Here is a 16,219-nt window from a genome sequence, read left to right as displayed (position 1 = left end):
CACTAAGGGGGTGGCAAGAGCCTTTGCCAATATCCGGAAGCCCAGGGGTGACAGGTGCAAGCCGTCCCTTGCGAAGCAGCGTGGCTTGTCCAGCATGTCATCCCAGGCAGACAGACATTGGATCCCTTTGAATGACACCAGAATTTAAGCCAATTATTAAAGCTGATCATCTTATCACTGTATTGTGGCATCATTCTAGGTGAAGGTAGGATACTGCTCAAGGTCAGGGTCATACCTGCCTGGGCTACATAATCAGAGAGCTCCTCGACGTCCCTTTTCATGTAGTCCAAGGAGGTACGTCTCAGGTTGTTGACACCAGCGTGGACAATGACTGAGTCATACTTGTACCTGCTGTTGAGAGACCTGAGTGCTTGCGTTATGTGGCGGATTCTAGCGCCCGACAGGCAGCTTACTGTGACCTTCTCCTTACTCAGTCTGGTGAGCGGGACGTCAGTGTGTCTGACTATGGAATCACCAATGACAAGTGTGTCTGGCATTTTGTTTGGCCTTAAGGGCTGTGACTGTTTGACACTCTGACTGTGTGGTGTATGTGTTGCATGTGTTGGGTCGTGAGGTGGTAGTTGTTTGGGTGTCTGCTTTGGTGGCCTCTGCTGTTTTGGTAAATTTTGATCAGAGCCTCCGAGTATGTCTTTGTGTGAGTATGTGTATGATTTGAAGTTGTGATGGTACCATGTGTGACTGGGTATGTATTGTGTGTGGTTGCCTTCTCCTCCTGTCTGGTCTTGCCAGTCCTATGTTGAGAGAACTCAGCCTCCAGTTTGGCCGTATAGTTGCATCTCTCGCATGTATTTGTGTTTTGTGGGAGAAGGAGAGGATTGTCTGTGTACATGAGGCAATTGTAACATTGCCTCAATATTCCCAGGTTCACCAGTTGAGCTGGAGAGGACACTAGCAACTGATCCTCGACATACTAGAAGTAGTAGATAAAGAACTTTCAAAGGACTCCGGGGGAAGTGGGTTTTAGGCTGGTGGGGTACTATCTATAATAAGAGTGCTTTATCAAGGTGCAAGTACTGTAGGAGTAATTGCTAGGCTTTACAGATAGAGAATAGTCTACTTGGGAATCAAGTAGAGATGAACTTTTCAGTTATAGGATATGCTGGTTAGATCAGCAGTACAGTTTAGCGTGTTTTATAGCAGGGGGCTGAAGGGAGCTAGGAATTGGCCCAAAACAACCAATGGACTACTAGTTTCTGGCTGAAACTTCACCAAATCGGACAAAAAGGCCGCTCAGTGCTTCCCACTCCCACTGGTAAGCAAAGAAACTTCCCTCCTTCCTAATAAGGCAATGGATCAGTAACAGGAACTAAAAACAAAGCCCAGGGATCAGCAACTCTGAAACTGGACTACTCTAGTTCAGTAAAGTGGGAAAACAAGAGATTTTTTGTTTTATTACAGAGATAAGGAAAAAAACAGACAGTAAATGCTATAAATGCTGTAAATCGGCTAGCGACTTTAGTGTGTAGCCTACAGAAACAATTTGCAACAATTAGTAACTTAAAGTGCAATAAACAGTGTAAAATGCAGAAATCACTTAAAGTAGCAGTAAAACAGGCGAAATGCAGTCGCTAGCTTAATAACAGTGGGAAAGCCACAAAAAATACTTATATCTGGTAGAAAGTCACTCTTTCAGCTCTCTGCTGCTTGGATCACTCTGCAGGCCACCACGAGGATCTGTGCAGAGTTGGTACAAGCTGGAAAACACGTGTTTAGCGTGTCTTATAGCAGGGGGCTGAAAGGAGCTAGGAATTGGCCCAAAACGACCAATAGACTACTAGTTTCTGGCTGAAACTTCACCAATTCGGACTAAAAGGCAGATCAGTGCTTCCCACTCCCACTGGTAAGCAAAGAAACTTCCCTCCTTCCTAATAAGGCAATGGATCAGTAGCAGGAACTAAATACAAAGCCCAGGGTTCAGCTACTCTGAAACTGGACTACTCTAGTTCAGTAAGGCGGGAAAACAAGAGATTTTTTTTTTTTTTTTTTTTTTTTTACAGAGACAAGGAAAAAACAGACAGTAAATGCTATAAATGCTTTTAAGTGGCTAGCACACTTGAGTGTGTTAGCCTACAGGTAAAATTAAGCAACAAATAACTTTTTAAGAGTGCAAAACAGTTAATCAACTCAAAATCAGTTTAAATAGAATGCAGAGCTGTATAAACAGGCTAAGATGCAGTCGCTAAGCAGTAAATATTCAAAAAGCCAGAAAAAACTACTTAAATCAGTTATAGCAAATACAGTTATAACAAATGCTCTGAAATATACTGTATATTTCCAATATGTTTGAGAAGGACAGTCAGAACACAAGAAGGTTCAGGCGAAAAAGAAAAAAAAAGTTTTGTTTTACTTTTGAAAAGGTAAAAAGGAGGAACAGAAGGCCTTATCAAATGTTCTCTCTGTATTAAGAAGAATGAGCTAATGACACTAGACTGGGAGGTGTGTCACAGTAGGGGCGGGCAACTGCAAAGCCACCAAGTATAAGAGCAAGACACCAACAGGGAGGGAGGGTGGGACAAAATAGCCTAAGACAACAAGCTATGAAAGTTTTTAAACAGATAAAGATTTCTGAAGATTCTGAATAGACAAAGTGCTTTATATATATTAAATTATAAAAACAGTAATCTGTTAAAATAATCAAAAGATTATCCCTTTTATTTAACCAAAAATGTCATAGTGGACACTAGTGAATTTACAAAGTTTAGATGAGATAAGAAATTATTTAAATATGGTATGATAGTATTTGAAACAAAAGTATGAAGCATATAAATACACTTAGAAAGGAATCTAATTTGGACAGTGATGACTGGAATTATATCCAGAAACATTCTCATATCAGAATTTTATAAGTGGTACCAAAAGAATCTTTTCATGACTTACTTAGATTTATTGATTACCTATGTCAAATCATCTAGAAAGGTAAACAACAAAATAAAATATCTGACTTGTAGAAGATTCTCATACAGCATAAAACATTAATAAATTATAAATATTGGGATTTTTTGTTTAAAAACTTGTTATAATATGATTAAATGAGGAAAGAAGTGTATCTGATATTGAAACATGTAAAGTATACTTCTTATGTTCAGTTTTGGAAAATTTACATATGTAAATATGTTCACTGAACTCTTTTTACTCCAAATAGACTAAACAAGATAACTAAAGCCTGAAAAAATTAATTGTTGGAGAAGTAATCTTAAAGTCAAGGTCTGATTGAAACATATTATTTGAATATTCATTTGTCAACATATATTTAGGTTCATAGGTTCATACTAGGCTATCTGCCCAAGGGCATTTATAAGCCTAGCCCATAGTTATTTGGCTTTCGCCACCCCTTTAATTTTAATAAAACTATGCCTATTATTTTGCTGTGCCTCTGTCAAGTAGTGACACTGAAGTAATCCCTGGGGTATATCTGCGATCTCCCATCCATTGGTCAAGATTCCTCTTGAACAAGGCCAGCGAGGTGCTCTGCCTCACATGTACCGGGATTTTGTTCCACAGCATAGGGAGTCTCTGGGTGATGAATCTGTCCCTCCAGCATGTTCTATTAATAACCGTGTCAAGGTTTAAGTCTCCCGCCCTTGTGGTTCTGAGGGATCTAGATTTTTTGAGGTGAAGCATATTCATCAAATCTGGGTTTGACATGGCCTTATATGTCAGGCACAGGTCACCTCTGAGCAAGCGGTATGAGACTGAATAGAGCTGGAGTTCTTTCAGTCAGGCAGCATAAGACATATTTTTGAGACCCTTTATCCTTTTGGTGAGGAACTTTTGGGGCCTTTCCAGCTGCTGCAGGTGTCGGGTCAGATACATTCCGAATGGGGCAGTGTACTCAATCATAGGTCTAATGAGTGATGAGTACAGGGGGACGATGACCTCCCTTGATCTAGATGTGAATCCCTTCATGATCAGGTGGGCAATGTAGAAGGTTTTCCTAACTACTTTAGCAACATGAGTGTCAAAGCGAAGGCTACTGTCAACCTGGGTCCCCAGATCCCTGATGACTTCTTCTGTGCTCAGTGGATTGCCACCTATATGGTAGCTAGGGGTAACCTTGTTTTTCCCGAAGGGTATGACTATGCATTTCTTGGCATTTAACTTTAGGCCATGGCTCTGGCACCAGTTATCCGTTTCTGTGAGGCCCTTCTGAAGGATATCTGTGTCAGATGTGTTTTCGACTATGGCGCCCAGTTTGCAGTCATCTGCAAACTTTGTCAGCCATAACCCTCCTGTGTTTGCTTGTACTTCAGAAAAGTAGATGCCGAACAAGAGTGGACCCAGGACTGAACCCTGTGGGACACCACTTGTGACAGGCTTTGAGTCTGACATGGCTCCAGCAACTCTGACCCTGTGGATTCTGTCACTTAGCCAGTTTGCAACCCATCTTGTGATGTATGGGTTTACATTCAAGCTGATGAGTTTTTCGATGATACCTGAGTGGGGTATTGTGTCGAAGGCCTTTGCCAGGTCAAGGTAGGCTGTATGGACTGCCTTTCCCTCATCAATGGCCTTGGTGACTTTCTCGAAAAAGTCAACCAAGTTTAAAAGGCATGATCTGCCTTTGACAAAGCCAAACTGGGTTGGATCCAAAGTCTGCAAGTTCCCTATGTCTTTATTTATGAATTCCATTATGATCCTCTCCATGGCTTTGCAGATAAGGCTTGTCAAGCTAATGGGACGGTAATTTCCAGGGTCGGTGGAGGCACCGCCCTTGTGAAGTGGGACCACAGTCGCCGTCGCCACTCCTTGGCACGTATCCTGAGGTGAGGCTAAGATTAAACAGCTGTCCTAACTGCGGGTTTAATTCCTCATTGAGTTCGTGGAGCACACAGCCGGGGACACCATCCGGTCCCATGGATGCTGTGTTTTTTGCTTTGGAGAGAGCAGTTCTCACCTGGGCGTTGGAGATGTTTGGGGGGCTACAATCCTCTGGTATAGATATCTCTCCTTTTGTGGGGGGGGAGAAGTTTGCTCTGAACCTGTAAGCCAGTATGTTGGCAATGTGTGTAGGTTCAGTAATCTTCACATCATTTTGAACTAATTCTGAGCATATCTGGGAGTTTCCTCCAAGGTTTCTAACATAGCTAAAGAAGGCCTTATGATTGTCTTTTGAGTCCTTGGTGATTTTTCTCTCAAAATTTGCCTTGGATGATTTTATGAGAGCTCTTAGTTTTTTACTTATAATGATCAAAGGTGTCTTACCTTTCAAGGATTTTGCTCTATCTTGTAGTAGCTTCCTCCTTTTGTTGTAGAGCTTGTTTATGGCTGGGGTCCACCAGACTGGACGCTTGCCTTTGGTACAAAGAGCCTTAACTTTGTTTGGGATTGCCTGATCCATGCAGTCCTGTAGGTGCTGGTAGAAGGCATTTGTAAGTGATTCAGCGGTTTGAGTAATGTTTACCACTGGCTCAGGGGCCTTAAAGGAGACCACACTAGTTTTTACAAGTGTGAAGTCGGCTTTTGAGAAGTTTTTCACTGTGGTCTTTTTTATTTCAGGTGGGGGCGGGATGAGGACCTCCAGCGAGATTAGTTTATGATCTGATCTCACCAGTGAGGGGTATACTTCCGGTGTTGAACATTGTGATCCCATGTTCGTGATGATGAGATCAAGTATGTTTTCTCCTCTTGTGGGGATGGTGACTAGTTGTTCCATGCCATTTGAGTTTATGAACTCCAGGAACCCTTGGGCTAGAGTGTTTGGGCTTGAGTAGTGTTCCCAGTCTATATTAGGGTAGCTGAAGTCACCTAGTATGATGGTGTTTGGAGATACATTTATCCCCTCCAATGTTTTCAGGAAGGCCATGTGAGGTTCCTGAGTTTGAGAGGGTGGCCTGTAACATGCTACAAATTGCAGAGCAGTCTTGCCTATGGTTAATTGCACCTGGATGGTCTCCGATGCATCGTGCGTTGCCACCAACCTTGAGGTGTGGGTGTCCTTTATGAATATGGACACCCCCCCTCCTTTCTTGGTGTTGTCCGGATTTTGGGGCTGGAACGCATGATATGAGGTGAAACCTGATAGTGCTGGGGTGCTCTCAAGAGCCTTGAACCAGGTTTCTGTCACAGCACAGACATCGATGTTCTCCATACTGAGAAGGGCCTCGAGTGCGTGCATCTTGAGATTGAGACTTCTGGCATTGAGCAGTATTACCCTTAGTTTTTTTCCTTTTTTGTGTTCTAGGGTGGTAGGTTTAGAATTTGAGCCTTGCCTAAAAAAGGCACTATGGGGGTGGCAAGAGCCTTTGCCAATATCCGGAAGCCTAGGGATGACAGGTGCAAGCTGTCCCTTGCGAAGCAGCGTGGCTTGTCCAGCATGTCATCCCAGGCAGACAGACATTGGATCCCCTTTGAATGACACCAGAATCTAAGCCAATTATTAAAGCTGATCATCTTATCACTGTATTTTGGCATCATTCTAGGTGAAGGTAGGATACTGCTCAAGGTCAGGGTCATACCTGCCTGGGCTACATAATCAGAGAGCTCCTCAATGTCTCTTTTCATGTAGTCCAAGGAGGTACATCTCAGGTCGTTGACACCAGCGTGGACAATGACTGAGTCGTACTTGTACCTGCTGTTGAGAGACCTGAGGGCTTGCATTATGTGGCGGATTCTAGCGCCCGACAGCCAGCTTACTGTGACCTTCTCCTTACTCAGTCTGGTGAGCGGGACGTCAGTGTGTCTGACTATGGAGTCACCTATGACAAGTATGTTTGGTGTTGTATTTGGCCTTAAGGGCAGTGACTGCTTTGCACACTGATTTTGTTGTTTATGTGTTGTTTGTGTGATGTATTGAGTTTGCAGTTGCTTGGGTGTCTGCTTTGGAGGCCTCTGCTGTTTAGGTAAATTTTTGATCAGAGCCTCCTAGTATGTCTTAGTGTGTTTATGTGTTTGATTCAGTGGTGTGGTTGAGTTATGTGAGACTGGTATTGTGGTGTGTGTAGTTGCCTTCTCCTCCTGCCTGGTCTTGCCAGTCCTGAGTTGAGAGAGCTCAGCCTCCAGTCTGGCTAAATAGCTGCATCTCTCACAAGTGTTAGTGTTACGTGGGAGGAGGAGAGGGTTGTCCGTGTACATGAGGCAACTGTAACATTGTCTCAGAATTCCCAGATTCACCAACTGGGCAGGAGAGGACGCCAGCATCTGACCCTTCGACATGCTAGAAAGAATTATGAGTTGGTATGAGACAGAAAAGTAGTGGGCTTAGCAGGGAAGTGGGCACTCCTGGGGGGGGTTTGCTAGTGAGAGATTTGTATAATATAGGAGTGCTTGACCTGCAAAGAGAATGCTTATAAGACAAGGGATATGCTTATAAGACAAGTGCTGAGCTTTTTGAGAAGAAAAAGCTATTTGGAACAAGTGCTGCACTTTTTAGTGTAGGTGTAAACTGTTTAGGTTCCTAACAGAGCAGTTCTAAGGGAAAAATTGAAGAACAGACAGTGATTTTGTGCAAGCTTTATGGCTGGATAAAGTTTCAGTTATGAAATAGTGTCTTAACCAATGCTCCTGGTCCAACATAAATAAAATAAAGCCAAATATTTATTTTCCAGTTTATACTAACAATAACAAGAATAGCATTCATCAAAATTGAAAACTAAGTACAAAATCTCTGTTTGTATAATTCATCCAGCTGCTATGTATGGTTATGAATAAGGAAATCAAAGTACAAAAAAAAGAATGGACTTATTATTGTAAAAATATCATATAGGTAGTAAAACAAGGAATCGCTGGTGAAAAAAAGACAAGTAGAATCCAAAAATGTAAAACTGAACATTTTCATTCCTTTATTAAATAGAACAGAACTTCATCAGATAGCTTGACCATAAAACTTGAAACTTTAAACTCATATACCACTACTAGCAATGACAATTTGACTCTAACACAACACATTTCAGTGTTAACACAGTTAAATGCCAAAACTGACCAAGCTGTTCTGACAGACTAATGTCAAATTATCAGGCAGTTCACCATGGTAAAAACTCATTCACACAATGGTAACCAGCATGTTCCCACACATTCAGAGGTGTTAATGGAAAGAACCACCATAATTGGTCAGCACCCTATAAACTGTGAATATGGGTTTGGACCAACTGGATCATCTTTATACTAACAACTGTGATTTTTTTAACTTGGCTTAACAAGGAGTTCAAGCCACTTGACAACAACTATGAAGTGATTCTGAGTTGGAATGAGGAAGTCACCACCAATTTAAAAGAGAGGCTTTTCAAGCTTGAAAAATTGCTAAAAAAGTACTGTGTTGCAGTTAGAAAACACCTTTTATGAGGACTGTACAAACCTGCAACATGTCCCTAATGGCCTCGGGATGTTCAAATTCCCAAACAATATTCAAAATGGGTCAATTTTACACCAAAAACTTTTAGAATTATTTGATCACACAGGATTAGACTATATGTGAATATTATTTAGAGACAATCAACGAATTATGACAGGTTTAAAAGAGGAGATACTGTTGCTGCAGTATTCCATCACAGGAGGCACACTGTTTTCCTCTTATGAAAGCTACTATAAAGGATTGTTCAACAGGTTCAACAGGAAAAAACTTCTTAGGTACCAACAAGACTACAATTGTAAATGGGTTTATCTACTCCCTAAGCATGCTACAAAAATCAGAGTTTCATTGGTGGATGCATCTGAACTCCTTTCTCCATTATATGCAGTGGGGCATAACTCATAAAATACCTTCTTTGACCAGGAAGGTCAACATTTTCAGGACAAACTGTCTCCTTTACTGAGAATATTGTCAAGTTTATAGAACAAGACAACAAACTGAGTGGAACATTTTGAGCCAGCCATAGAGGTCCAGGTAATGATCTTTCATCACCAGTTGAATGGTAGCCCGAAAAGGAGTGAGGAGGAAGAACTCATATTATCAACATTAAATGACAATGCAGAGGACACTGTTATTTTTGAATTTCAAAGACTTTTGATTTACAACTACAGTGATATGCAGTTAAGTGAATTACACAGTATGTTGTTTTCAAAGATGTTTAACTTTATTCCAGAGAGTACACCTAATCTAGCTGAAAAAAAATGTTGATGTCAAACTCTTTGCTAGAAAGATTAATTTGAGATTAATTTTTAACGATTCTGTTTCTGGTTATGTCACCAGGTTGCATAGACCTAGCATTTTTACCCCCCCCCCCCATATTACCTCCAGTAGCTTTGTTTGAAAATTTATGCAAGTTTGACCTTAGAAGGGCACATAATCATGTCCCTACACCACAAGAACTCAACTCAAGTAAAGAAAAGCAAATGCTATTGTCGGAGCTATCTAACAACAAATTAATTAAGATCAATAAGCCCAACAGGGTGGGAGGGATGGTGGTAATGGACTAATTTTGTATGTTTCAAAAATGCTGACATTTTTACATAACACTGAATTTTTTATACCAATATCTTTAAACAAAATAAACATTGCTTATTATAGACTGGACCTATGTTTAGATTAACTTTTTTTTAGAATATCATTTTGATCAAAAAGAAAGAAACTTTCTGAGGGTAAAAAAAAAACTTTTGATTCCATCTTTAATTGCAATTTCAAAAGTCCAGAAATCTCTCACCAACCCCTCCCCCACCCCCACAAGGCCAATTGTGGCTGCTAAAGGCTTCAAAACAGAGTCCCTAGCAAAATGTATAGATTCACAACTGAAATTATTTTTTGATAATAACTGACATGACCTCAAAGATTCTTGCCATATTTTGAAATGCTTAGATGGCTGTGAGTTTAAAGAGAACATTATATTTCTTAGCACTGATGAGAAGGACTTATTTTTAAGTATTCCTCACAAGGAAGGTATGGACTATTTTAGGGAAGCCATGGAGCTGGGTTCCAAATTAACAGATAACTCTATTTGCATGTTCTCTACACTCGTGGACATGGTGCTAAGAAATTACTTTGTCTTCTTCGATGGAGAATATTTTAAACAAAGGGGGTGGCTATGGGGGCATCTTCTGCCCCCATATTTGCCAACATGCTGTTATAGCTATGGGAGCCAAGATTTATATTTAACAGAAGCTATACCTATTTTATTTACAAGTATTACAGATACCTGGATGACATTCTTACTTTATGGGATGATGATGTACAAAAAAATTCTAGATTTCATAGAATACATCAATAGTACCACTACCTTCCTATCTTTTGCATGCGATTTTGACATTGATAGTGTAAACTATTTAGATGTTAATTTATACAAAAATTTTCAAGACAAGTGTTTTGAATTATCCATTTACAGGAAATCAACTTACTTGAACAGTTTCCTACATTATGACAGCAACCACCCCATGTGGCAGAAAAGAAACTTATTAAAGGGGCAGATGATCAGAATATCAAGACTTATAAGTGATGATGCAAAAGAACTACCCTCCCACTTGTTAAATGAACAAGATTCTATAGTTTTAATGGACAGACATATTCAGTATCCCCTTTCACTATACCACCATGATTTTCAGTTTAGAACTAGGAAAAATTACCTTGATGTAGGTCTGACATGCACTCTGACTTTTCGCCACAATGTTTCTGCCACTAGAACTATCACCGAGAAAAACTGGGGTGGTGTCTTTGGAGCTTTTGAGATGACTGACAAATTAGGTACACTTCCCAATATAATTTACTGAAAAGGAAAAAAAAAACATGAAAAAGTCTGGAAAAAAAAAGTAATAGAGGCCACTGTAAATTAGGAGAAATGAGAAAAGAATATATAACCTGCAGAGAATGCAGATTTATCTATGAAACTACTGACATCACAATAGGGAATTATAATAAAGGGTTTCCAGTTTCAGGGATATTTAAAACCAAGGGTGTTGTCTATGTAGTGAACTGCTTGTCATGTCCTGCAGTCTACACAGGCAAGACAGAAAGTCAGTTTAAGAAAATAATTTATCAACATATCTATGCTATTAAAAAGAAGGACAACGCCAACGCTTTATACAGGCACACAACTCCTTGTCAGAATTTTAACAAGTTTGTTTTTTGTGTTATTAAAAAAGTGGCAGTTAACTATACAGAACAAAATGTATTTTTATTTATTTGTTTATTTATTTATTTAACGTAAAAATAAAATACTGAGGAGCAAAACAATGAAGGAGTACAAGTACCAAAGTCCCATTCAAAGAAATATTCGTTGTAAAAATGTGATAAAATCCAGAACACTCAAATAAAACTGAATGAATTTATTGTAGTAATTGAGTAGGTTAGCGCTTTCGCTGATTAGCTTCTTCAGACCCCATACAACAAAATACTCATAAACACGGATTTAAATACCTAAAAAGAGCGCGAAAATTATGAATACTAATTCGCGTTATTTTAATACATTAAAAATCATTGGTTAAAACCACATTGATGCATTGAATGAACCACTGAAAATACAAGTACCTCAATGCAATATATATAAAAAACATTTACATATGAATGTGTGTCTGCACAAAAAAATATATATACATGTGACACACTGAACTTCATAAATTTTCTGCAACAAAACATAAAAAACTAAATGTACATGCAGCAGAAAAAATAAGGAAAAAATAACTAGAAGTGAGAAGCATATAATAAGGGAACATCTATGGCCCTTATTTATTATGTCTCAAGCTCCTCATTTTTAACAATGGTCTCAAAGGAACTTTACCATTGAGACCTGGTGACACGTCAGATCTGAATTTAATTATCCAGTGTGTTTCTCTGGCTTGAGTGTAATTGTCTATATCTCCTCTCCTGATATTAGTGTATGTCCGTTCTAAAATCCTAAATCTAAAGGAGTGCTCACTACCTGCATCACGTACATGTCTGGCTAAAGCATTGTGCAAGTTCCCCTTCCTAACATGATATATGTGCTCACGAATCCTGTCCCTCAGACAGCGATTCGTTTTTCCTATATAAAAAGCTTGACACAGGTCACATGTAGCCAAATATACCACATTTTTAGTCATACAATCTCCTTGGGCCCTAATCTTAAATTCTCCTAATCCCAAAGGATGTACGAATGTGTTGTTCGTGGATATGAATGAGCAAAAATTGCACGTATTGCATGGTTTGGTAAAACTCTGCTCTGTGCAATACTTATAACCCTGCATTTTAGGATAACAAAGAAGACTTTTTAAATTCTTTTTGTTCTTATAGACAAATTTGAGTCTATCACCTGTAATTTCCTTAATTTTAGGGTCTACTGAAAGTACATGCCAATGTTTGTAAAAAATGTCCTTAATAGGACCTATATCTGTGGTGTAGTACACAGGAAGTAATATTTGTTGTGTAGCCCTAATTTGATTTGCCTGCATTCCTTCATTATCTGTACTGTTCACGTTAAAACCTCCTGTATTGCTGTTATCAAAGGAGAAATATGGTTTAGCTCTTGTATCCCTTAAACTGGGCATATCTTCTGTTATAGTCATCAAATCCATGTCTTTATAACATCTATCACTTAGCATTTCCTTAAAGCGAGCAATATCCATCTCATAATTCGCATCCATGGGGGTATACCTAGAAATGCGTATCGCTTGCCCTCTCACTATGTTTTTGTATACATAACCCGGATGCATACTGTGCCGATGCAGCAAGGTGTTCTTATGACATGGTTTGCGATATAGCCCAGTATTCACTAAACCATCGCCCAATTTTTCAACATAGATGTCTAAATAAGGAATGTAACAATCTGACCATTCCATTGTAAATTTCAAAAACCTTGTAGATGTATTAATCACCTCTAAAAAAGACTCCAATAGTGTGGATGTACCTGTCCAAATAAGGAACAGGTCATCCACAAAACGCCTGTAAAAGGAAACATGTTCCTTAAAAAGAAGACTTTCAAACAGATAATTGCTCTCCCACTCCGCCATAACGAGATTGGCGTAGCTGTTGGCACATGATGTGCCCATGGCCACGCCATCTCGCTGGAGGTAGATCTTATCATGGAAGCAAAAAATGTTGGAGTTTAACACTATGTTTAAGAGGCCCAACAGCAGCTCAATATTAGCTTCGGTGATATTACCAATTCTTTTTAAATAACTACCTAACATATCAATGCCCACATTGTTGGGTATAACCGTAAACAAGGATTGAACATCTATAGTTACGAATATCACATCATCCAATGTGGTGGAAGTGTTAGTAAACTGGCACAAATCTAAAAGGAAGTGCTTGGTATCTCTAAGGATATAACTATTTGAGTCCACAACAGGTCTTAGGAGGCTTTCAATATAGATAGAAAGGGGTTCAGTGGACCACCCTCTTCCAGCTACTATTGGTCTCATAGGTGGTCAAACAGGGTCTTATGCACTTTCGGAAGACCCTGTATCACTGGTATTAATGGATGTGGCACATATAAGAAGTCAAACAAAGCTTGATCAATGACGTCATTGTCAAAAAGTGTTTTAAGGGTAGTCTGTATCTTCGTAGTTAACAAATCTACTCTGTCATTAGTAAATGGCTCATAGAACTTCAAATTTCCCAGCATAGAGAGCATATCCTGTTCATATCTCTGGGAGTCGAAAATCACCACCCCCCCGCCCTTGTCTGCTGGGCGTATAACAATATCTTGCCTATTACATAGACCATATAAGGCTGCTCTCTGTTTATAAGACAAATTGTGTCTGGTCTTCTTATTGAGACCATAGTTGCCCTTGTAATTATACAGGTCATCCTCAACAAGTTTACTGTATGCAGCCACTAAGGGGTGTATCATAGGTATAAAAGTGCTGGGTCTCCTAAGAGATGGACCAGTTACATTATCTTGTCCATTGAAAGCAATCTTCAAGGATAAATTTCTAATAAACAATTTGAAGTCTCTTAATGTTTTCTCATACCTGCTATATGTAGTCGGGATAAATGTAAGTCCCTTCGATAACACCTGTTGTTCCTCATGACTCAATATATAACTAGATAAGTTAAGTACTAATTCATTTTCCTGTCCCCCCACATTTTCTTGAGATTCCTGTTGGATTGTCTGTCTAAGGAAATTTTCCATTTCTGACGTCCCCTGCTGATAGAGCGCGTCCTCCCCTCTCTCATTGGGGTCCTGATAGGAAAAGGGTTCCGACTATCAAAAATAGGTGCAGGGTGTACTGGTTTATTCATATTAGTATCATTGATGTCATTATCTGTGTTAGTTCTCTTAATAACCTTTCTCCTAACTACTGCTTCGACTTGTGCATTGTCTGGTGTGAACTCTGCCCCTGTGGTAACTACCTCACTCTGCACAGTCAATGGATGCACTCTGTCATTATTAACATCAATGTCATGAACATTTTCATTTGAAGAGACAACATTTACATTAACTTCCCCTGTGTCACAAGCAGGTGCCACAGTCGGAACCACACCATTAACATTTATAACATTGGCATTCATAACATTGTCAGTCTTGTTCCTAGTATTAGTATCCATATCAATAGTAGGTGCAATATTGCCAGTGGACACAGTATTAACATTACGAGTGACCGTACCCCTGGGCCAAGTGAATATATGGCCCATTTTAAAATCATTGCTATCCCTTAGCAGCTTCGCCCTCTTTTGATTCCGGAGGCGTCGCTCAAATTGTAAGACATTATCTAACACTGAATTACACAAATGGTCAACTGCTGAGGCCGGAAAAGAAGCATAGATGTTAGAGCGTTGCTTCTGTATCTCTTGCCTCAGCGCTTCTTCAATCGGACCAAAATATCGATTTAGCAACCTCATATAGTTGAGGCTTACCTCAATGTTCAGGTTCTGCCAGTCATATAACAGTTCCGGATGTAAAGTGCCTGTGGTAGGCATTTTTAGTACTCGTAGCCCTCTCGGGATAAGTTTCCGTTGTATGCAGACCTCAAAGTGCTGCCTCTGGGTCTGCATGCATTTTAATCTAATTAAGTCCTGTTCCATTTTATCAGTCGCCAGGCGTAGTTCCTCGCTGCTATAAGCAAATCCATTGTTCACATCATAGGATTCTTCCTGAGCCCCAAACGTAGCTAACGGATTAGAATCCGTTCTAAGACAGTACGCCAGGCGATCCGTTGCAGGACGTGACATCGCCAAGGCCTCCTGACTGCTTCCTATAACGTAAGGTAGTTCTATCGATTGTTGCACCCCTTCCATCATGCCTCCAGGCGGAACGAAGTAGCTAGTGAGTAATCCAAAACAATGACACTTTCCGCTTGGAGTTAATGCTCCATAGTGAATAGCCAAAATAAAACGTAAAAATAAAATACTGAGGAGCAAAACAATGAAGGAGTACAAGTACCAAAGTCCCATTCAAAGAAATATTCGTTGTAAAAATGTGATAAAATCCAGAACACTCAAATAAAACTGAATGAATTTATTGTAGTAATTGAGTAGGCTAGCGCTTTCGCTGATTAGCTTCTTCAGACCTCATACAACAAAATACTCATAAACACGGATTTAAATACCTAAAAAGAGCGCGAAAATTATGAATATTAATTCGCGTTATTTTAATACATTAAAAATCATTGGTTAAAACCACATTGATGCATTGAATGAACCACTGAAAATACAAGTACCTCAATGCAATATATATAAAAAACATTTACATATAAATGTGTGTCTGCACAAAAAAATATATATACATGTGACACACTGAACTTCATAAATTTTCTGCAACAAAACATAAAAAACTAAATGTACATGCAGCAGAAAAAATAAGGAAAAAATAACTAGAAGTGAGAAGCATATAATAAAGGAACATCTATGGCCCTTATTTATTATGTCTCAAGCTCCTCATTTTTAACAATGGTCTCAAAGGAACTTTACCATTGAGACCTGGTGACACGTCAGATCTGAATTTAATTATCCAGTGTGTTTCTCTGGCTTGAGTGTAATTGTCTATATCTCCTCTCCTGATATTAGTGTATGTCCGTTCTAAAATCCTAAATCTAAAGGAGTGCTCACTACCTGCATCACGTATATGTCTGGCTAAAGCATTGTGCAAGTTCCCCTTCCTAACATGATATATGTGCTCACGAATCCTGTCCCTCAGACAGCGATTCGTTTTTCCTATATAAAAAGCTTGACACAGGTCACATGTAGCCAAATATACCACATTTTTAGTCATACAATCTCCTTGGGCCCTAATCTTAAATTCTCCTAATCCCAAAGGATGTACGAATGTGTTGTTCGTGGATATGAACGAGCAAAAATTGCACGTATTGCATGGTTTGGTAAAACTCTGCTCTGTGCAATACTTATAACCCTGCATTT

Source organism: Protopterus annectens, chromosome 10.part0 (assembly GCF_019279795.1).
Source record: "Protopterus annectens isolate FY-2018-M chromosome 10.part0, PAN1.0, whole genome shotgun sequence".
In the NCBI taxonomy this organism is placed as follows: Eukaryota; Metazoa; Chordata; order Ceratodontiformes; family Protopteridae; genus Protopterus; species Protopterus annectens.
The sequence above is the reverse complement of the archived record's forward strand: the minus strand, read 5'-3'. Positions refer to the sequence as shown.